Source organism: Triturus cristatus, chromosome 7 (genome assembly GCF_964204655.1).
Source record: "Triturus cristatus chromosome 7, aTriCri1.1, whole genome shotgun sequence".
NCBI classification, from domain to species: Eukaryota; Metazoa; Chordata; class Amphibia; order Caudata; family Salamandridae; genus Triturus; species Triturus cristatus.
In genome coordinates, this window is record NC_140590.1 from 1534596926 (window position 1) to 1534621600 (window position 24675).

General features: G+C 40.0%; 1 long non-coding RNA gene across 6 annotated transcripts; it reads right to left on the reverse strand.

Moving 5' to 3' along the window:
* Positions 1-4927: 4927 nt before the first annotated feature.
* On the reverse strand, positions 4928-24408 carry LOC146812319 (uncharacterized). 6 transcript variants are annotated; one of them, XR_014966832.1, is made up of 10 exons: positions 23986-24408; positions 23752-23902; positions 23191-23221; positions 11712-11809; positions 11381-11440; positions 10598-10721; positions 7427-7512; positions 7232-7329; positions 6902-6961; positions 4928-6242 (listed from the first exon to the last, which is right to left on the reverse strand). It is a non-coding gene; the product is annotated as an uncharacterized LOC146812319 (long non-coding RNA). The 6 variants fall into 6 exon arrangements; XR_014966831.1 differs by lacking the exon at positions 11712-11809 and having other exon boundaries at positions 23171-23221; positions 23986-24404; XR_014966833.1 differs by lacking the exons at positions 11381-11440; positions 11712-11809 and having other exon boundaries at positions 23171-23221; positions 23752-23898; positions 23986-24401.
* Between the last annotated feature and the right edge of the window lie 267 nt (positions 24409-24675).

Consider the following 24675-nt stretch of genomic DNA (forward strand, 5'->3'; position numbering starts at 1 on the left):
GCAAGGGTGAGCATTCTAGTGCAACGCTGACAGCCCTTGTTCGACCTTTCTGCGAGGATAGCATGGATCTGACCCCTAATGATGAGCAGGGGGCACCTCTCCATGTGGCAGATCAGGTGGCAGACTGGTTTTGCCGTTAGTATACAGACCTCTATACCTCGTGGATGATACACGACGAGCAGGCCACGGTGGACTGTCTGTCCCACATCACTATGAAATGGCTGACGATGGCACATAGGAAACATCTCATGGCACAGCTCCGCCCTTCGGAGGTCGTGGTTATGATGAAGGACATGCCAGGCAGGAAGGTGGCAGGTAAGGATGGGTTGACGGTGGTCTTTTACAAGGCCTATCAGGGCAAACTCGTACTGCATTTTGTCACCATATTTAAGGAAATTGTGAAGAACAGGTGCATGCCCCCTACTATGTGAGAGGTGTTGTTAGTCACCTTACTAAAGCTGGGTAGGTCTGCTGACCGTTGTTCGTCTTACCAACCATTGTCACTATTAAACACCAGCACGAAAATCTTGGTGAACTGCCTGGCACCTTTGCTCCCAGGTATTGTTGGCTTGGAGCAAGCTGGCTTTATACCAGGTCAGTCTTTTATATACAATCTTAGGACCCTCTTCGGCACAATTTGATCAAACTAATCGAACAACAGGTCTGCCTGGACTCTTTCAAGTCTCGTAGTATGCACTTGCACTGGGGAGTAGCCCAGGGCGTGTGTCTAAGTCCAACCCTTTTTAGGTCTCGCCTGAGCCAGCATGCATGCGTTGCTCTGCGAGGCTTCTAGTAAGCTCATCTCTTACTCTGACCACACGCTTGGGTGAATGTTTTTTTTGGTGCTTACACGCTATTGGCCTTTGCACGCGTCTGTCTAAGAAAGACAGCACGCAATTGGCCAAAGGCCGGTGCATGTCCCGCCTTCTCTCTCCCCTGGCCTAGGGAGCTCCGGAGCGAGCAGCGGCCCGCATACCTTAAATTCTTTGTAGTGCGCGCGTGCTCGCGCACCACTCGCATCATTCCGGCTCTGCCGTGTGCCTCCAGCCACTTTCAGAACAATTGTGTCAGAGAGGGGCCATGTGCGGGGAAGGGGCTGCAGCGGACACAACCACTTGCTGCATGCTTTCTGTGCCAAGCCAGAGCTCACCCTTGCTGCTGCCTCCAAACGTAAAGGTGCTAATAGTTTGCTGTTTACGTCTCAAGGAGGGTTACTTGTTGTGGTGCCCATTCGATCACTCCAGATGCTTGCTGCATCGACATTGGGCATGTTTTTAATTTATTAAGGATTTCAATGGAAAAGGTCCGTTTGATCTCTTCCGGACAGAGAAAGGTGCAGCCTGCAATGCACGGCCGGAACATTGCTCACTTAACAAACAGTAGATGCCCCAGGGTCGTCGCTCTGGGTTATCACAGCCGCCCTGGAGCCTCCGAGCTAGACGGTGTGCTGTTAGTCTTTGTTAGCCATGTCTGTTTGCAGGTTTTACGACTGTATCTGACAGGGATGTGACACTGGCTGTCCAACATACATGTATTTTATTGTTAACTGCACATGTTACAGTTACTGCTTCAAATTAGAAATTGGCTGCGAACTGTCTGCTTTCTGCCCACAAACTCCTTTTTAACTCGCAGTGTTGTCTGCTGTGCCTGTCTGTCGTTGGATAGTTCACCCAAAGGCACATTGGCGTTTCTCTGTATCTGCCAAGGCGAGGGCCGCTGTAGAAACCACACACGACTATCAGACGGCAGCCACATTCTCTTGTACTTTCTTCCACACACGTGCAGTTTAATCTTCTATTTCATTGCCACTGTTGTGTGCTGGGCCAGTAACAAGGGGGGGGGGGGGGCTGGTCACTATGACCCCTGCTCACCTGTGGTAATAGACAGCACATCTGTGTACATTCTTCGTGCCCTGCTGTCTTTTTAATTTGTCTATATTACAATCAAAATATATTCCACCAGACCCTTAACACAAGGCCACGTGAAGGTGGAACTATTTCCTTTCTCATGGAAAACTTTGCTTGTGTATGCTGTGGTGATAACATGGAATTGGACTTTTACACAGTGGTATAATGTGTGAATCTGTTTATTAGCATCTTATACTGTGCCACTTTTCTCTTTGTTACATAGCGTGCATACATATGTACTATGCAGTGAAAATGAACGTGTCCTAATAACACCTGTTATTTAGAGCTGGAGTGCAAACACTTGTATTCATGCACCTGTTACTACGGTGAAAATATAAAATATGTTATTCTTCCCATGGTACAACTTTGCCGACAGTAGGAAACATGGCCTGCTGACTCACAGAATGTGCATTTATTACCAGTATTGGTGTGGGGGGGGGGCTATCATTACTCACGGTAGGCTGAGTCTGTCCTCTTCTATTCGTAGCCACTTACCACACCCAACAACGGCAATACATAGCATTGAATGTCCACTCTGTCCATCTTTACTATATCTGTATGTGGGAAGTGATTACAGTATGGAGCCCGAGAGTGATTTTCTGCAGCCGTGTTCTAGCATGGTCATGGGGGTTTACTTTTAGCTCTACACTGTACAAAGAAATGTGGATTTATGAGTAAAGCTAACTGCACCTAGCAAAACAACTAGGCCTATACTCAGAAGGCCTAAAGAGTTCACGGACATAGCCCCTTCTCACTGAATACCCTGGTTTCAGAATGAAGGGCCGGAAAGTATGTAGTTATGTCGACGAAGTTTACTTCTATTTTCAGGCAGAGGGCCATCGCGGCTGGCTCAAGCATCTACAAATATGCCACATTATTTGATATGTACAGCTGTCATTTAAAAAGAAGTAGTGTATATTGGTGTGAATAAGAATATATGCCATAAACTTGAGCTGTTGTGGCAAAGAGGCGTAATTAATGTGCCCATAGTATGACAATCTGGCACATGCAGTGTTTGTATTGGTATTAAGAGTAAGCCCATACATGTGGTAGGTGGGGTTGGGGTAAAAGGCTGTCGCACCATAACCGAGCTGTGCCGTATTTGATGCATTTGTGTGCCAACAGATAGTGTAATGCAGAGGTGTGTCTAGTTTGGTAAAGGCAATCAGCACTCAGTAACTAACAGCCACATAATTACACTCTACTCAATGCAACATAAATACACTCTACATAATACCTCTCAGTGCCATATAATTATATGCCACATACTAACTACACTCTACTCAAAGCAACATAAATACACTCCATATAATACCACACAGAGCCACGTAAATATTTGCTACATAATTATGTGGCACTGAGTGGTATTATTTAGAGTGTATGTTGCATTGAGTGCAGTGTAATTATGTAGCATATAATTATGTGCCACTGAGTGGTATTGTGTGGAGTGTATGTTGCATTCAGTGGAGTGTAATTATGTGACGTGTAATTATGTGGCACTGAGTGGTATTATTTACAGTGTTTGTTGTATTGAGTGCAGTGTAATTACACACCGCATAATTACACTCTACTGAATGCAACATACACTCCACACAATACCACTCAGTGCCACACAATCATATGCTACATAATTACACTGCACTCAATGCAATATACACTCCAAATAATACCACTCAGTGCCATATAATTACACACCACAAAATTACACTGCACTCAATGCAACATACACTCCAAATATTACCACTCAGTGCCACATAATTACAGGCCACATAATTACACTCTACTCAATGCAACATAAATACACTCCACATAATACCACTCAGTACCACATAATCAGATGCCACAATTACATTCTATTCAATGCAACATAAATACACTCCACATACCACTCAGTGCCACATAATTACACACCACATAATTACACTCTACTCAATGCAACATAAATACATTCCATATAATACCACTCAGTGTGACATAGTTACACACCACATAATTACACTCTACTCAATGCAACAAATACACCCCACATACCACTCAGTACTACATAATTACTAGCCACATAATTACACTCTACTCAATGCAACATAAATACACTCCACATATTACCACTCAGTGCTACATAATTACACGCCACATAATAACACTCTACTCAATGCAACATAAATACACTCCACATAATACCACTCAGTACCACATAATTACACGCCACATAATTCCACTCAATTCATTGCAACATAAATACACTCCACATAATACCACTGGGGTACATAATTAAACGCCACGTAATTACACTCTTACTCAATGCAATATAAATACACTCAACAAAATACCACTCAGTGCGACATAGTAAAACGCCACATAATTACACTCTACTCAATGCAACATACACTCCACATACCACTCAGTACCACATAATTACATGCCACATAATTACTCTCTACTCAATGCAACATAAATACACTCCACATAATACCACTCAGTGCCACATAATAACACGCCACATTATTGCACTCTACTCAATGCAACATAAATACACTCCACATAACTGCACTCTACACCACATACCTCCAATCAACATAAATGCACTCACCATAACACAATTTCACTAAGCATAATTTCACTCAACACCACAGTTCCAAGCCACACAATTCAACTCCACACATTTCCAATACGCACCGCATAATTACGCACCAAACAACATATTTCAAACTCCACAACGTAGCTCCAATCCACACCATATAGTGTCACCGCCTGAGCACCAAACATCATTCACCACCACCATTTTGCATCAACGCACCACCTAAGCATCACGTCAGTCTGCCCTTGGAATCTGGCATCTGTTGATTCTTCCCTAGTGTCCGTCTGCTGCTCGTGTTCTAATTAAATTACTGTTTTCCAACCTCTACTCCCCCGTTATTTATGTCCCGCTCCCCCATAACAAAAAAAAATTATAACAAACAAGCATGAAAACAGGCAGGAAGAAGTTGCCAGCAGTGCAAGTACAAAAAAACTAGAAGACATTTTTTATGTTAAAATCTTTCTTTAATCAGGTTTTTCAGTTGTATATAATGTCGTCTACGTTTGTATAAAGGTAACAAAAATGCTTAACTCTTTTTATTATAACTTTTCAACATAATGCACAGCAGCCACAATGCTCTACAACATAGCCAAAAGTTCTGGCTAAACACATAAGGTCCCAAAGGCGAGACCTATTGGCTATGCCAATGCTTGTTAATATCTATATGACACCCCTTGGCCGGATCGTCAGAGCCTGTGATGTTGAGATAGTGTTGTATGCTGATGACACCCAACTTCTCATTTCCCAGACAAAGTGGAAAGCAAGTTTGCTATTTGTATGAGCAAAGTCGCTGCATGGATATCTAGTATCTATCTTCAACTGAACGGTGACAAGACCGAGATCATGCTTTTTCGGAAAGCGTCAAAGCTCTGGTCTGCAGACTGGTGGCCGCCTGAACTGGGCCCAGACCCTTTTGCTAAGCAGGCTGTGAAAAATCTCGGAGTGAAGCTGGATCGATCTCTTGCCACGAAGGACCAAGTAAACGCCACCTGCGACTCATGCTTCGCTTCTATGAAGCTTCTTAAAAAGGCTCTTCCTTGGCTCCCTGACAGTGCCAGAAAAACCCTTGTCCAAGCTCTCATAATCTGCTGCATGGACTATGGTAATGCTCTGTTAACATCAGTAAATGACTCTTTGTTGATGATTCTGCAGGTGGTACAGAACACCGCCACTGGACTAATCTGTAATCTTCCCTCTCATTCCCCCTCTTCCCCTATTCTTCGGACTCTCCATTGGTTGCCTATCAGAAAACAGGTTATTTTTAAACTGTTATCTGACACATAAAGCACTTCATAAGGGGTAAATAGAAAGGTTAAGCACAAGATCTATACTATTTAGTTATCACAGTACATCAGGCTTAAGTTTTAACTGGAGTTGATACATATAAGAGAGTGCATGTGAGATGAACATATACATATGACTAAGAACAATTATTTTTATTACAAAATATATTTGTTATTTTTCCATCATAATGCTCACTTATTCCTTTTTCTTTTTATATATATTGGTCTTTTCAATTATTATTATTTTACACTAATAATAATACAATATTTACATTACATAAACACAAACACATATGTACATAGGCACAAAATACTGTACCAAACACAATAGAATACAATGCTATACAAACAATTGTTAAAAAAGGTGAGAAGGAGTTGGTGTGTTGGCAAATAATTCAAAGCCTGGCGGTCGATGAAGACACGACGCACGTTTTGGCGTATAAGCCTTCGTCAGGGGAACCATCTCAACTTAATCTAAAATAAAGTACAAAATAGACACAATATAAAACATGAACAAGCACTCTAAGCCTGGAACACTATTCATGATACAGATAAGAGCACTAAATGCTTCATAACATTTGATATCCATGCCAATGTTGCCAGAGAAACACACAATCTACTAACCAAATCCATGATAAGATAGGGTGTGGACACACACATTATTTAATTTCGGCAAATTGGCACCCAGGAAATAGAAAAGAAAAAGGGGGACATAGCCTTATGTCTCCTTGAAGAAAGAGAGATAAATATAGTTACCCGTGCAAGAGAATAGTACTTTAGAAAAGCAGATGTGCTTTGAAGTTCTTTTGTTAGTTAAAGAAAAAGTATTTTATGCTGTGACTAACTATTTTCATTCGATATCTATTTATACCCAGTGCACCAAAGATCTTAATAATTAAGGTGGTAGCCTTGTGGACAAGGCACATACCTATATTTCTAGGCTGGGACATTGATTTCCAATTTAATACAGTATCAATGGATTTTAATCTTTAAGTGTGAAAACATCACATGAATTTCTGTAAGTCTACAAGGATATATAACAGGAAAATTAGATACTGATTATATCTATCCATTGTGTAACGGGTTAGCAATCTATTCGAAAAAATGCATGGCAGTAATGGCTTAATGTATACCTTATTTTTGGAGGCAGCTGGATATTCAAATGGAAATTTGGAATAATTTATGCATCATAGCTGTAGAGACAAATGAAAGTTATCCGTATTTGATCAGTGATTTAATATTTAAACAGAGCAAAGGGACCAAGCGTCTTTCCTATTTGGATTTGTTTTGGTTAGTTCAAAAGGAGTCATTCAGTTCTCGCTAGCCATGTGGGATCAAAAGGGGAGGGGGGGGTTTCAAGGAAGGGTGGGGGAGGCGGAGGGGGGAGGAGAGGGGGACGCAGTCGGAGAGACGGGAAGGAGGAAGGGGGAGTGATAACAATGGGGCAGGGTTTTAGTACTTACAATAGAAATATGCGATGATGTTCATCCACGCGAAAAGATTGTTTTTTGGTTAAAATGCAAATGTTGTTCTTCAATGAGGGGGCGGCTGGCATTAATAACTACAGAAAGTAAAGAGTGTATTTACAGATTTATCTGGATGTCAATGAATAATGACCAATATTTTCATTGTTCTATGGTCTAAGAAGTTCTACTTACTTAATGTTTATGTAGGATGGAGGCACCGTCAGTAAAGGTGTTTCTGTTGATAAAGCTAGATTGTATCCCCTTTCAATAGATTTTATCTGAAATTGTAGATACATATCGATGTAAATTAGTCCACATCCAGTGCCCCAATGTTCACAAGTATTGTGGATAAAATTATGATATGTTGTCATTGTATTAGGATAGCAGAACGTTAAAATTTTAACTTTTGGCAGATTCGGTGCACACTATTCTATTAAGAGTGTTAATGTAATCATGATTTCTACAGGACCTAGTGATTATATGTAGGCATCAATGGTTATATCATTTTCTGTCACAGATAAATTAAAACGTGCGGAGGACTTACATTTTCTCTAACAGGGAGAGTACAACTTATTTTATCCAATTGGTCTTAAACTAATAAATATTTTTATTTTGATCCTGCTCGGATTTCTTTTTACCGTAAACTTGGGGTAAAAACAGATCTCTTTTGTTTAATATAAATGGAACCTCCCCCGCATATTCTCGATACATACCCATCGCTTAAGCATACGGTCAAGACATCACTTACCACATTGGATGTTGACAACCCGGCACGAAAAAATGGTCTTCTCGATGTGAGACAACGCGGATTGCCGGTGCAATATGATGTTTTTATAACCAAATGTACCAGGTCTGGATGGCATCTGATGTCATCAGAAGTAGACCAATGCTAAACCTGAAACCTCCCTGAATGGTGCTTACGCATGGAAATGAAAAGGGGACTAGAATACAGTTTGACAGCGGCATCCATCTTGAGGGGGATAAGCCAAAAGTGCCGTTTAGTAATAGCGTCTGACGTCATCAGGGATAAATCGTTACTTGACCTAAGACCTACCCTAGTGGTACTTGCACATAGAAATAAAAGGAGGACTAGGACACAGTTTGACAATGTCATCCATCTTGAGGAGGTTAATCCATGTTCACAAAACTTTAAACAAATGGATGTCAAGACTGTAACCATTTGTGATACCAACCCCTCCATCAGCTGATAAAATTTGTACAAAATGCTCAAAATCAAGGCTTTTTATTGTCAAGATCAGGTAGTGGGGCTCCAATATTTAACTATCTTGATGCAAGATAGCCCAAGATGGATAATGTGTGTCCAGAATTAAGTTGAAGGGCAGTCATTTTCTTAAACTTGCTAGATGCATGGTATATTACTTATTATACTTGATTTCTTGTGCCCATGGTATATCCTGGTTCAATCCTTTCTTGAAGGTATCCAGAGCAAATATCCAATATACCTCTTGTTTTTTTCCTTATGGGTTCATTACTTTGGTTATATTTGGGGGAGATTGTTTCAAGGATGAACCATTTAATGTCATCTTCAGTATGGTTTAGTGTTACATAATGGTCCACTATAGGTGCGGACATCTTCTTTGTATGAATCGCTGAGCGATGCTCAGTGAGTCGTATATTGAGGCTGCGTGCTGTTTCACCTATATACCCCAGTCCACATGGGCAGAGTAAAAGGTAAATTACATTTATGGTCTTGCAATTAGCCATATTCTTCAACTTTACAGTTTGTCCATTTAGTTGTATGGTGTTGCTTTTTACGGTCTAAGGGCAGATTCTGCAGGTACCTCATTTAATATTTCCTACCACTGGTGACGTCCCCACAATACTTCTCTCTATTGGTTGTTTCGTTTGGGGCAACCGTGATCTCACTATTAAATCTTTAAGATTTTTATTTTTGCAGTAGGCAAATAGGGGCTTTGGTATTTTCTCTTGTTTTTCTTTATTGACATTCAAAATGTGCCAACTTGAAGAGATAATTTGTCTTGTTTGTGCGTTCATCATAGAATGTTTGAAGACAAATACTAGTGCTGTAGTACTCTGTTGTTTTTAGTGAGAAGTAGCTATCTGTCATAAAATCTCACTCTCTTGTATGAATCATTCACCAGTTTATGTGGGTATCCTCGTGCTAGAAATTTTTCTTTCATAACTAGGGCTTTCAAATCAAAGTCATTAATAGTGGTACAGTTTCTGCGCAAGCGCAGAAACTGGCCAAAAGGGATACTGTTTTTCTGTGACATAGGATGAAAACTGTCATACAGTAAGAGCGTGTTGTGTGCCGTAGGTTTGGTAAACAAATCGACAGCCAGCCTTCCTGCAACATGTTTTATAATAATATCTAGAAATTCTGTCTGGACATTACTTACATTAGAGGTGAAATGTAGGTTGTTGTCGCACAAGTTTAGCCATATCAGAAACTCTTTTAGATTTTCCTCAATATCTGACCAAATGAAAAATATGTTGTCTATGAAGCGCGACCATTTCCAGATGGATTCAAAAAATGGCGCCACTTCATTGTAGATATGTGTATGTTCAAATTTGGCCGTGTAGATATTTGCCACTGTTCGTGCGCAGGATGCGCCCATGCTTACACCCTTAATTTGCTGGAATAGTTGGCCATTGAACTCAAAGATGTTGTCCTCTAGAACTATTTTGAGGCACTTGATAATGAAGCTTTCGTTGCAGTCGATGTTCATGGTTTGAATAAACCATTCAAACACTAGCAACACCCATTGAATGGGGATGTTACTATAAAGGATTTCTATATCAAGAGTTACTAGCCATTGTCGGTGAGCATTAAAGGTGACTCCCTCAATGAGGTTTATGACATGTCTCGTATCTTGGACATAAGCTGGAGTTTTATCAACATGAGGGCGTAGGATGGCATCAAGATATTTAGACAATGGCTCTGTAACAGAGCCTATTGTCGTAACAATGGCTCTGTATGGTGGATCCATTTAATTTTTGTGCACTTTCGGTACACCGTACAGACCGGCCATCTTTGGATTCTGTACATTAAGGTAGGTATGTTCCTTGTCGCAGATGTCTCCATTTCCAAGTGCTTTGCTGGTAATGCGCTGGATTTTTGATTTTATTAGGTTAGTTGGATTTCTGGTGATTTTAGCATAGAAATTGGTGTCTTTTAACATGTCCTCTATTTTTGACACGTAGCTTGTGGTATTCATGATTGCTATGCCCCCACCCTTATCACAACTTTTTTTTTTTTTTTCAATTATTATTATTTTACACTAATAATAATACAATATTTACATTACATAAACACAAACACATATGTACATAGGCACAAAATACTGTACCAAACACAATAGAATACAATGCTATACAAACAATTGTTAAAAAAGGTGAGAAGGAGTTGGTGTGTTGGCAAATAATTCAAAGCCTGGCGGTCGATGAAGACACAACGCACGTTTTGGCGTATAAGCCTTCGTCAGGGGAACCATCTCAACTTAATCTAAAATAAAGTACAAAATAGACACAATATAAAACATGAACAAGCACTTTAAGCCTGGAACACTATTCATGATACAGATAAGAGCACTAAATGCTTCATAACATTTGATATCCGTGCCAATGTTGCCAGAGAAACACACAATTTACTAACCAAATCCATGATAAGATAGGGTGTGGACACACACATTATTTAATTTCGGCAAATTGGCACCCAGGAAATAGAAAAGAAAAAGGGGGACATAGCCTTATGTCTCCTTGAAGAAAGAGAGATAAATATAGTTACCCGTGCAAGAGAATAGTAGTTTAGAAAAGCAGATGTGCTTTGAAGTTCTTTTGTTAGTTAAAGAAAAAGTATTTTATGCTGTGACTAACTATTTTCATTCGATATCTATTTATACCCAGTGCACCAAAGATCTTAATAATTAAGGTGGTAGCCTTGTGGACAAGGCACATACCTATATTTCTAGGCTGGGACATTGATTTCCAATTTAATACAGTATCAATGGATTTTAATCTTTAAGTGTGAAAACATCACATGAATTTCTGTAAGTCTACAAGGATATATAACAGGAAAATTAGATACTGATTATATCTATCCATTGTGTAACGGGTTAGCAATCTATTCGAAAAAATGCATGGCAGTAATGGCTTAATGTATACCTTATTTTTGGAGGCAGCTGGATATTCAAATGGAAATTTGGAATAATTTATGCATCATAGCTGTAGAGACAAATGAAAGTTATCCGTATTTGATCAGTGATTTAATATTTAAACAGAGCAAAGGGACCAAGCGTCTTTCCTATTTGGATTTGTTTTGGTTAGTTCAAAAGGAGTCATTCAGTTCTCGCTAGCCATGTGGGATCAAAATGGGAGGGGGGGGGTTTCAAGGAAGGGTGGGGGAGGCGGAGGGGGGAGGAGAGGGGGACGCAGTCGGAGAGACGGGAAGGAGGAAGGGGGAGTGGTAACAATGGGGCAGGGTTTTAGTACTTACAATAGAAATATGCGATGATGTTCATCCACGCGAAAAGATTGTTTTTTGGTTAAAATGCAAATGTTGTTCTTCAATGAGGGGGCGGCTGGCATTAATAACTACAGAAAGTAAAGAGTGTATTTACAGATTTATCTGGATGTCAATGAATAATGACCAATATTTTCATTGTTCTATGGTCTAAGAAGTTCTACTTACTTAATGTTTATGTAGGATGGAGGCACCGTCAGTAAAGGTGTTTCTGTTGATAAAGCTAGATTGTATCCCCTTTCAATAGATTTTATTTGAAATTGTAGATACATATCGATGTAAATTAGTCCACATCCAGTGCCCCAATGTTCACAAGTATTGTGGATAAAATTATGATATGTTGTCATTGTATTAGGATAGCAGAACGTTAGAATTTTAACTTTTGGCAGATTCGGTGCACACTATTCTATTAAGAGTGTTAATGTAATCATGATTTCTACAGGACCTAGTGATTATATGTAGGCATCAATGGTTATATCATTTTCTGTCACAGATAAATTAAAACGTGCGGAGGACTTACATTTTCTCTAACAGGGAGAGTACAACTTATTTTATCCAATTGGTCTTAAACTAAGAAATATTTTTATTTTGATCCTGCTCGGATTTCTTTTTACCGTAAACTTGGGGTAAAAACAGATCTCTTTTGTTTAATATAAATGGAACCTCCCCCGCATATTCTCGATACATACCCATCGCTTAAGCATACGGTCGAGACATCACTTACCACATTGGATGTTGACAACCCGGCACGAAAAAATGGTCTTCTCGATGTGAGACAACGCGGATTGCCGGTGCAATATGATGTTTTTATAACCAAATGTGCCAGGTCTGGATGGCATCTGATGTCATCAGAAGTAGACCAATGCTAAACCTGAAACCTCCCTGAATGGTGCTTACGCATGGAAATGAAAAGGGGACTAGAATACAGTTTGACAGCGGCATCCATCTTGAGGGGGATAAGCCAAAAGTGCCGTTTAGTAATAGCGTCTGACGTCATCAGGGATAAATCGTTACTTGACCTAAGACCTACCCTAGTGGTACTTGCACATAGAAATAAAAGGAGGACTAGGACACAGTTTGACAATGTCATCCATCTTGAGGAGGTTAATCCATGTTCACAAAACTTTAAACAAATGGATGTCAAGACTGTAACCATTTGTGATACCAACCCCTCCATCAGCTGATAAAATTTGTACAAAATGCTCAAAATCAAGGCTTTTTATTGTCAAGATCAGGTAGTGGGGCTCCAATATTTAACTATCTTGATGCAAGATAGCCCAAGATGGATAATGTGTGTCCAGAATTAAGTTGAAGGGCAGTCATTTTCTTAAACTTGCTAGATGCATGGTATATAACTTATTATACTTGATTTCTTGTGCCCATGGTATATCCTGGTTCAATCCTTTCTTGAAGGTATCCAGAGTAAATATCCAATATACCTCTTGTTTTTTTCCTTATGGGTTCATTACTTTGGTTATATTTGGGGGAGATTGTTTCAAGGATGAACCATTTAATGTCATCTTCAGTATGGTTTAGTGTTACATAATGGTCCACTATAGGTGCGGACATCTTCTTTGTATGAATCGCTGAGCGATGCTCAGTGAGTCGTATATTGAGGCTGCGTGCTGTTTCACCTATATACCCCAGTCCACATGGGCAGAGTAAAAGGTAAATTACATTTATGGTCTTGCAATTAGCCATATTCTTCAACTTTACAGTTTGTCCATTTAGTTGTATGGTGTTGCTTTTTACGGTCTAAGGGCAGATTCTGCAGGTACCTCATTTAATATTTCCTACCACTGGTGACGTCCCCACAATACTTCTCTCTATTGGTTGTTTCGTTTGGGGCAACCGTGATCTCACTATTAAATCTTGAAGATTTTTATTTTTGCAGTAGGCAAATAGGGGCTTTGGTATTTTCTCTTGTTTTTCTTTATTGACATTCAAAATGTGCCAACTTGAAGAGATAATTTGTCTTGTTTGTGCGTTCATCATAGAATGTTTGAAGACAAATACTAGTGCTGTAGTACTCTGTTGTTTTTAGTGAGAAGTAGCTATCTGTCATAAAATCTCACTCTCTTGTATGAATCTTTCACCAGTTTACGTGGGTATCCTCGTGCTAGAAATTTTTCTTTCATAACTAAGGCTTTCAAATCAAAGTCATTAATAGTGGTACAGTTTCTGCGCAAGCGCAGAAACTGGCCAAAAGGGATACTGTTTTTCTGTGACATAGGATGAAAACTGTCATACAGTAAGAGCGTGTTGTGTGCCGTAGGTTTGGTAAACAAATCGACAGCCAGCCTTCCTGCAACATGTTTTATAATAATATCTAGAAATTCTGTCTGGACATTACTTACATTAGAGGTGAAATGTAGGTTGTTGTCGCACAAGTTTAGCCATATCAGAAACTCCTTTAGGTTTTCCTCAATATCTGACCAAATGAAAAATATGTTGTCTATGAAGCGCGACCATTTCCAGATGGATTCAAAAAATGGCGCCACTTCATTGTAGATATCTGTATGTTCAAATTTGGCCGTGTAGATATTTGCCACTGTTCGTGCACAGGATGCGCCCATGCTTACACCCTTAATTTGCTGGAATAGTTGGCCATTGAACTCAAAGATGTTGTCCTCTAGAACTATTTTGAGGCACTTGATAATGAAGCTTTCGTTGCAGTCGATGTTCATGGTTTGAATAAACCATTCAAACACTAGCAACACCCATTGAATGGGGATGTTACTATAAAGGCTTTCTATATCAAGAGTTACTAGCCATTGTCGGTGAGCATTAAAGGTGACTCCCTCAATGAGGTTTATGACATGTCTCGTATCTTGGACATAAGCTGGAGTTTTATCAACATGAGGGCGTAGGATGGCATCAAGATATTTAGACAATGGCTCGGTAACAGAGCCTATTGTCGTAACAATGGGTCTGTATGGTGGATCCATTTAATTTTTGTGCACTTTCGGTACACCGTACAGACCGGCCATCTTTGGATTCTGTACATTAAGGTAGGTATGTTCCTTGTCGCAGATGTCTCCATTTCCAAGTGCTTTGCTGGAAATGCGCTGGATTTTTGATTTTATTAGGTTAGTTGGATTTCTGGTGATTTTAGCATAGAAATTGGTGTCTTTTAACAGGTCCTCTATTTTTGACACGTAGCTTGTGGTATTCATAATTGCTATGCCCCCACCCTAATCACAACTTTTGATGGTAATGGCAGAGTTGTTTTTCAAATTCAATAGGGCTTGATGTTCTTCCGGTGGGATATTGTAAGGAGTTCTCTGAACATATGTGGTGGCGGCAACCATTTTTTGATATACCACCTGTTCAAATATTATAGCCTCTGGTGGTACTTGATCAGAAGTAGGGGTAAAGTTTGATTTAGGCATTAGACCCGATTTATTAATTTGTGTCAATGGTCTACTATGTTCTGCAAAGAACAATTTTAATAGAATCTTTCTAAAAAACGCTATTAGGTCACTAAACAGTTCAAATTTATTCAGACCAGAATGTGGAACAAATGTGAGGCCTTTACATAATAGCGAGTGGGTGGCAGGTGTCAAGTCAGAAGTAGTAAGGTTAAATACTGGGTTTTCCTCTACTCTCTCCAGTATTGGGCATTTCGTGTTACTAGAAATTGGTTCTGATTCGTTTGATGATTTCCCCGGTAGCGAGATTGGTATTGAGGCCGCCAGTTGCCTCTTCTTTTATTGCGCCTCCCTAAAAAAGACTGGGGAGCTGGGTAGGGTCTGGATGTGTACCGGATTGTTTTATTATCTGACTGATTGGGTGCACTGTCATTGTCCGAATCAGACGTTTCTGAGAACGTTGTTACTCTATTATATCGTCTGTAATCTTGTTGTTCTTGTTGACCACCTTCCTGTTGTGTGTAATAATGCTCTGATAAATTTCCCTATTCGAAAACCGAATGTCTTTTTTTAGTTTTTCAGTTTCTTTTATGAAGGTATTTCGTATATGAGTTTATTTCTAGGTCTAACTCCTCTAGTGTTTTCTTGGCTTCATCTACAGCTGTGTTGTTTTTTTAATTTTATTTTCTAATTCCAGGATTTCAACAATTAGTACTTGTAGCATTTCTTTAGCTGTTTCAACAATCAACATCATTAAATCACGCGAACAATGGTTTGCAATCATTGACCATTTTTCAAGAAATGCTTTAAGTTGGACAAATAGTCCCGGGATCTTTTTGACTCTGAGTCCTTGGGGAATTACACCTGCTCTTAAGTATTCCAGCATGTATTGACCATGTAGTTCTATCCTTTTGGTCTTTTTTTTAAGCCAGGAGTATATTAAGATCCTCCTTTTTGTCAGTATTAGTGGTTGGCTGTTGGCCAAATGATCCTATACTGCCTACCATTGACGCAAAATCATCATCTGTAAAACCAAATGTCCAAAGGTCGGCCATGATGTTTATTAGCCCAATAGATGGTATTGAGTATTAGGTAATAGACGACGTATTAGCTATAGTATAATTTTCACTAAAATCACAATGTGATATAGAGTTAGAGAAGAAAAATAGAGAGGCTAGATAAAATATTACAAGGTAAAGAGGTAAATAAAAATAATAATTGTGTGGCCACAAGAAGTGCTCTAAACAATGTGGTCCTCTGAGAGCAAAGGCACAAAGCGATTTAAGCAACTGGATAAGCCTAGAACGGCTATCCCCTCACAGACAGGCTGCGAGAATTACAATTTGGGAAGAAGGGGACCCCTACTGAAAACAATGAATCTTGCTAGCTGTAGGGAAAGGTACCATAAGGGGTCAATCAAAAGGCTAAGCACAAGATCTATACTATTTAGTTATCACAGTACATCAGGCTTAAGTCTCAACTGGAGTTGATACATATAAGAGAGTGCATGTGAGATGCACATATAAATATGACTAAGAACAATTCTTTTTATTACAAAATATATTTATTATTCCATCATATTATTCACTTATTCCTATTTCTTTTTATATATACTGGTCTTTTCAATGATTATTATTTTACACAAATAATACAATATTCACATTACATCAAAACAAACACATATGTACATAGGCACAAAATACTGTACCAAACACAATAGAATACAATGATATACAAACAATTGTTAAAAAATGTGAAGAGTTGGTGTGTTGGTAAATAATTCAAAGGCTGGCGGTCGATGAAGACACAACGCGCGTTTTGGCGTATAAGCCTTCGCCAGGGGAACTGTCTCATCTTACTCTATAATAAATCAATGAATGAAAATAGTCACGGCATAAAAGACTTTTTCTTTAACTAACAAAAGAACTTCAAAGCACATCTGCTTTTCTAAAGTACTATTCTCTTGCACGGGTAACTATATTTATCTCTCTTTCTTCAAGGTGACATAAAGCTATGTCCCCCTTTTTCTTTTCTAATACCTGGGTGCCAATTTCACGAAATTAAATAATGCGTGTGTCCACACCCTATCTTATTATGGATTTAGTTTGTAGATTGTGTGTTCCTCAGTCAACATTGGCATGGGCATCAAATGTTATGAAGCATTTAGTGCTCTTATCTGTATCATGAATAGTGTTACAGGCTTAGAGTGCTTGTACATGTTTTATATTGTGTCTATTTTGCACTTTATTATAGAGTAAGTTGAGACGGTTCCCCTGACGAAGGCTTATACGCCGAAACGCGCATCGTGTCTTCATCGACCGCCTGGCTTTGAATTATTTGCCAATACACCAACTCCTTCTCACATTTTTTAACAATTGTTTGTATAGCATTGAATTCTATTGTGTTTGGTACAGTATTTTGTGCCTATGTACATATGTGTTTGTGTTTATAGAATGTAAATATTGTATTATTTGTGTAAATAATAATCATTGAAAAGACCAATATATATATAAAAAGAAAAAGGAATAAGTGAACAATATGATGGAAAAATAAAAAATAATAAATATATTTTGTAATAAAAAGAATTGTTCTTAGTCATATGTACATGTTCATCTCACATGCACTCTCTTATATGTATCAACTCCAGTTAAGACTTAAGCCTGATGTACTGTGATAACTAAATAGTATAGATCTTGTGCTTAGCCTTTTTATTTACCCCTTATGGTACCTTTCCCTACAGCTAGCAAGATTAATTGTTTTGAGTAGGGGTCCCCTTCTTACCAAAACATAAAGCACTTCACAAATCCCGCCCTGTATACTTGTTCCTGCATTTAATACCTTATCGTCCTGGGAAATGCCTTAGTTCCTCGGATAAGGCTCTTTTGACTATCCCTCGCATTATAACCTTTAATCAGGGGGGTAGATCTTTTTCCTACAATGCCCCCTATCATAAGAATAAACTCCCCACTAATTCTCGCTTATGCTCAGACACTATTGCTTTTAAGAGGGCTTTGAAGGCCTGCTTGTTTTAGGAAGTTCCTCCTGCTTAGTAGTGCAGCGCTGAGATAGCCCTTCGGGAGTGATTTGTGTCCTATATTAAATGTCTATATTATTAATCTCCAGTTGTACGCGCGACCTCAGTATTTTCAGATACTGAAAATGTATTCGGTTGAGTGGGAGTTTGTTGTACAAATGCTCTATACTGCACCTACTGCTTGTGTTCATATCAACGGTTTAGTATCGGGCCATAAACCCAAGACAAGGGGTACGTGGCAGGGTTGCCCCCTGTCGCCGCTATTATACACACTAGTGGGGGAACCCTTGGCTTGTGCCCTGGACAAATATCACACAACCTTCCTCCGGTTTTTAGGGAGGTCATCCTCTTTGGTAGCCATTCTGGGTTGCAAGTCAATTGTGATAAATCTCTTATATTTCCCCTTAACGTGGCCATGACACCAGTACAGTTGGAATGTCTCCTACAGTGGATGTCAGACTCTTTGTGGTAGTTGGACATACAGGTCCATATGGACCCGGAACTAGTGATGTTGGATAACCATCAAAAAGCAGTGCAATGTCTGGCGGAGGCGGTCGAGCAGTGGGTCCGTTTACCCATCTCCTTTTGTGGCCATTTTGCCATTATGAAGATAGTGGTGTTGCCCTGATTTCTGCTCTTATTCACTACTATTCCTATACTTTTGCCCAGCATGATCTTTCGTACCTTGTGCTTTCTGATGGTGTGCTTGGCGTGGGCCGGAAAGCAGCTGCATTGCACTGGGACAAGCTTACTCTCTCCAACGCCATGGGTGGTTTGAATGCCCCGGACCTAAAAGTGTATTATATAGTTGCACAATGCACGGTTGCCCATTATTGGCTGTATGGACCCAGGGATCTACTTCACCTCTGGCTAGAACGGACCGCTTCTCTTCCGCTATTTTTGCCAACATTTCTTCACAGGTCGGTATGTCTGTATCACACCGTGGACCTTACCAGTACTACTCAATACTTGTGGGAAAAAACTAGCAGAATCACAGGCGGGGCCCTTACATTATTCACCTCAGATACCACAGGAGTGCTGCATGTGGTTTCTCCTAAGGCAGGAAAAAGCTATGGTGGGCGCACTCGAAATCAGAATACAATATATGAGCGATTTCTTCGTAGTTGGGAACAGGTGAGTGCAGAGAGTGAAGCACCTACCGTTCTTGCTCAGTTTAATTTCTATCGGGCACGTCACACTTTGTGGGCATTACTCGGGGGAGCCGCTGGCAGAACCTTCATAATTGCCCACCTTGACTTACTTGCTGCAAGCAACGACACTGCAGTGCATGATCGACAAACTGTATCAATGCTCACAGGGGACCCTACGGCCTGGAACCACTAGACTAGGCTCGACTGGACTGGCAGAAGGACTTAAAACTAGCGATTAGTGACCAGCAGTCCTGGCCGCTTCTTTGAATAGTCAGCAGTGACTGATTTACTTCAATTACATTTATGAGTGTGAAAGCACAAATGTTTCTCTCTCAAATCGATGTATACATACATATTATCTTGTAGCACAACTGTCTCTCGTAAATTGTTGTACGCTTGTTATTTTTACTTAAGTGCATGTTATTTTTACTTAAGTGCATGTCAAATATCCTGTCCTAAGTTTAAGGCTATGTAAATGTGAAGCTGCCCGAAGGATAATCGGGGACCTTATCAAGCATTTCTTCTGCGATCAAGGGATGCTAAAGCTGCAGTCGTGGAAGAGGGGGAGGTGGAATCATAGGCAATGCAATAGGCCTATAGCTGACAGCCTCCAGGACTATTTACTTTATTAATGTCCCAGTATGTTGAGCCGCCCCTTGACATAGCGATAGTCTCTGATTGTATCTTTGCGCTGTGAGGACGGTGGGTGGAGTCAAACACTGGGCCCCCCCGGATGGACGAAGCCGAGGTTATTGTGCCTGTAATGGAAATGCTAAGGTTTCTTGCTATGTGGCATATTATGTACTGTATGAACCTACCCAAACTATTACCGTGCTTACTGGGCATATGTATTGTTGGCACTTGTGAACTGTGTACCTTGACAGTGACTGTAATTATATGCTGTATGGTTGTTTAAAATGAAAATAAAGTTTTTTTTAAAAAGCTCTTTTGCATAAAAGGTGCTGCGCCATGGTGAGAGGCAACACCCACATCAAAAACTCCCAATATGTTTTTTAAATAAACATTTACTACATATGAACAGTAGTGCGCACCTCTGACTGTTTTGCCTTGAAGTTTTTTTATATTATATGTGTGGGTATATATGTGTATATATCTATGACCTAGTGGTGGTCTGCTTTTCCATAAAAAGGGGGCATTTTGGTTTTCTAATAACTTTGTCCCGTTTGCAAATCTTCACAAAACTTTCCCCCAAAAAAATTAATCGACCTCAGCTCCTTCCTGAAGCATTTTGGGGTGATCTGTCAAGCATGGGGTGAGAAAAAGAAGGAGGTCCAAAACACAAACGGATTTACACTGATACCATGACTGCACGGAGGCGAGCAAGGGATGCTTGAGGAGTATTTCACTTCCTCGGGCAGGCTTTGGAGACTGGTGCTTTTAGGGACCTATTTTATCTGTGGCGTTGAAATGAGCAAAGATGCCTTGGAAGTGCATGAACCCAGGTGACACACCCGGGCCCTGGGAGATGTGGTATAATGGCCGGTCCCCAGAACTGAAATCAACCCAGGAAGGGGCGGCCATGCAGCCCCCCTTCCCATAATATAATGGCCGGGCCCTGAGGGATGGGGTCTACGGGACTGTAATTGGCCCGGGGAGTGGGGCGGGTGGCCTCCATTCCCTAAACAAATAGAAATATAGAAGCAGAAAGAGGCAAAATAAAGTCAACAATTAACAGAAAGAGACAAAAAAGAGATAAGAAACAAGCGGAAAGAAGCAAAATAAAGGTCAGAAACAAGCAGAAAGTGGCAAAATAAAGGTCAGAAACAAGCAGAAAGAGGCAAAACAGAGATAAGTAACTATCATAAAGAGGCAAAATAAAGGCCAGCAACGAGCAGAAAAAGACAAAATAATAGTCAGCAATGAGCAGAAAGAAGCAAGATAAGGTTGAGAAACGAGCAGAAAGAGTCAGGCTAAAGATCAGCAACGAGCAGAAAGAGGCAAAATGAAGGTGAGAAATGAGCAGAAAAAGGCACAATTGAGTTGAGAAACTACCAGAAAGAGGCAAAATAGAGATCTGGAACGAGCACAAAGAGGCAAAATAAAGGTCAGACACAAGCAGAAAGAGGCAAAATACAGGTCAGAAACTAGCAGAAAGAGGCAAAATAGAGATCAGAAACTAGCAGAAAAAGTCAAAATAAAGGCCAGCATTGAGTTGAAATAGGCAAAATAAAGGTCAGCAGTGAACACAAAGAGGCAAAATTGAGATCAGAAATTAGCAGAGACAGGCAAAATAAAGGCCTGCAATGAGCAGAAAAAGGCAGAATAAAGGTCAGAAACTAGCAGAAAAGGGCAGAAAACGAGCAGAATTCACCCAGGCACTCATGCACCCACTCAGGGAACAACTCACACTCTCACAGCCACTCACAGACTCAACCGTCTGTGCAGCCACTCAGACAAACTTTGACACGTACACCCACTCACAGACACACTCATGCACCCACTTACAGAATCACTCATACCCTCACCCACTTACAAACCTACTCAGACACTCATACACCCAATGAGACACTCATACGCTTACACACTCAGGGCCAGATGTACAATAGTTTTTTGCAGTCGCAAACGGGTATTCTGCCCGTTTGAGATAGCAAAATAGGTCTGCCCAATGTACCAACCATATTTTGTGAGTCGCTAACCTATTAGCGACTCGCAAAATATGGTTTGCGACTCGCTATTAGGAAGGGGCGTGCAAAGAGCATCCCTTCCTGATAGCGAATCTCAACCCTATGAATGATTGTTTTGCAAAACACTCACAGTTTACCACCCTTTTCAAAAGGGTGGTATGCCACTCGCAAAAGGGAAGGGGTCCCATGGGGACCCCTTCCCCTTTGTGAATGGGTTTGCAAATATTTTTTAAGAGCAGGCAGTGCTCTTAAAAAAATGAAACTGAAAGGTTTCATTTAAATTTTAATGCATCCCGTTTTTCTTTAAGGAAAATGGACTGCATGAAAAAAAAAACTGCTTTATTAAAAAAGCAGTCACAGGTAGTCTGCTGAATCCAGCAGGCCACCATCTCTGGAAGTGCTAGCCATTCCCAATGGGGTCGCAAATTGCAACAGCCTCAATAATATTCATGAGGCATGCAATTTGCGACCCCATTGGGAATCACAAACAGTGTCTGAGACACAGTTGTATATTAAGTTTAGCGAGCTGCAAATTGCGAGTCGCAATTTTGCGTAATCTGCGTTTCGCTAAACTTAATGGCCATACATCTGTCCCTCAGTGTCAAAGGTTAGTGGTTACAGATAGGAAATAAAAGTACAAAAATCTTACAAATTCACAAAACGAAAACAAAGGTTACAGGGACGTTATCGTTGGAAAATAGAATTTTGAAAAATGTAGAAATTCGCTAAACAAAACAAAGGTTACAGGGACGTTATAGTTAGGTTCACATATCAGTCATAAAAAAACTGTGAAATTCAGTAGTTAGAGTTACCTGAGCTAACTATAACTTACGCCCCACAATGCAATGCTTATGGCCTCACATATTACATCACTAATTACATGGTCAGTGACGCCACGAATGACATCTCAAATGACATCACTCATGACATCATCCGCAGACCCACTCACACATTCATAGAGCCACTCACACAGTCATTCACCCATATAGCCACTCACTTATCCATACACTCACACAGCCACTCACTCACTCATACAATCCTTCATAGAGCCACTCACTCACACATACAGCTACTCATGCACCCACGTATTCACCCATAGAGCCACTCACACCCCCATACAGCCTCTCAACAAAGCCACTCACAAACCTATACAACAAATTACACAACCATGCACACATCCATACAAGAACTCGCCCACCAGTCCAGTCTAGTTTGCAGGGAGAAAACGTACCTGCAATGCAAAACACCTACCACTGCCTCCATCCAACTGGTGTTCTCAATCCTGTGGAGGACAATGGACGTTTATTAATTTCCTTCAAATACTGTTTCCTGTAAAAATTACCTGCAGGACGGCATAATGGCTCAACAAAGAATTTGAAATGCTAAAAGATGTGATTACATATTCATCTATGAAATCTCGAAGTTACAAGTTTCAAATCTAGCATGGCCTACTCAGTCTTTTATCTGTCAGAGGTTAAGCAAAAATATTGATTATTATGCAAAGACAGATGCCACTGAGAAATAGGACACGTCTTCAGTATTCATTAAACAATTTGCTGTGTTCTGAGATTATAGTCCAATATAATTTATTTTCCAGAAAAGTACAACATTCTGCACAAAGAGGGCGTTTACTAATATTTCTCCCATTATATGAGCATTACCGGGTTGTTCTATTCACAATGAAGTGTCACTTTAAGTGTCACACATACGGGGTGATAAAATGCCACACAGAAAACATTAAAATGTCACACATAAACTGAAAACTTGGCAGCTATACAGATGTCAACGAGTATACCCATCAGTGAAACAAACCTTAAAAGCCGAAACAGAACGCTCCAAAAAGTACGGCTTTTTCCAGTTAAATGCGTGCGGCAGTTGACACTGGTATATTTAACTTGTCGTGGACATCGTTGAGCAATTGCATTTTTCTTTAAAAAATGTAGAATGTTATGCCCATCTCTAACTGAAAACAAATAAAAATGCCTTCATTGTATTACAATAACACAAGTGTCGTACAGAATTTGCAAATTGCAACATGGCTTTTACCTTACAGTACGCAAAGGTGGGGCTCCTCAAGTCGTGCCTTCGCTCTATTGGGTAGGCTTCCTCCGAAGAATGTGGCCAATGGCGTTTTGTAAATACGATAACCAATCAGCCAAATGGAGTAAACTATAGAGTTGCAACAAAAAACCTACGGAGTTTCCAATCGCTTTTAAAGAAACTGAGTATTGACTGGAATAAGCCCGTTTGATAAACGAACTGGAAATTAGAACTGTAACACATAAAAAATAATTTTATTTCTTGACTGAAATAGAAATTTATTATATAAAGACAGAAAGGGTGCATTCGTTATGACAGTTGTGAGCGTAGTTGTGAAATAGGAGGAACACAATTGATTAAACATGTAGTGTTTCAAGTAATTGAAATAATTCCAAAATGGCGGCATCGTGGCGAAACAGACGTAGGACTGGCATGTAAAGTGCTCGCAGTTCCACATTTGATAGGCATGAACCCAGAGGCTGTCTTCTCAACGTAACACGAGCAATCTTTTTCTAGTATTCCGTTCTATATAGAAATACACAATGTTATTCATGCACAGTGTTTCCAAGACATCATTGTCTCGTTCATGCAATCGCTACAGATTAAGACTGCTATTACAATCTAATACAAAGCTCTTGTGTTTGCTAATTGTAAATATTAATATATGTAATACCAATGTGTTGTATATTCAATTTG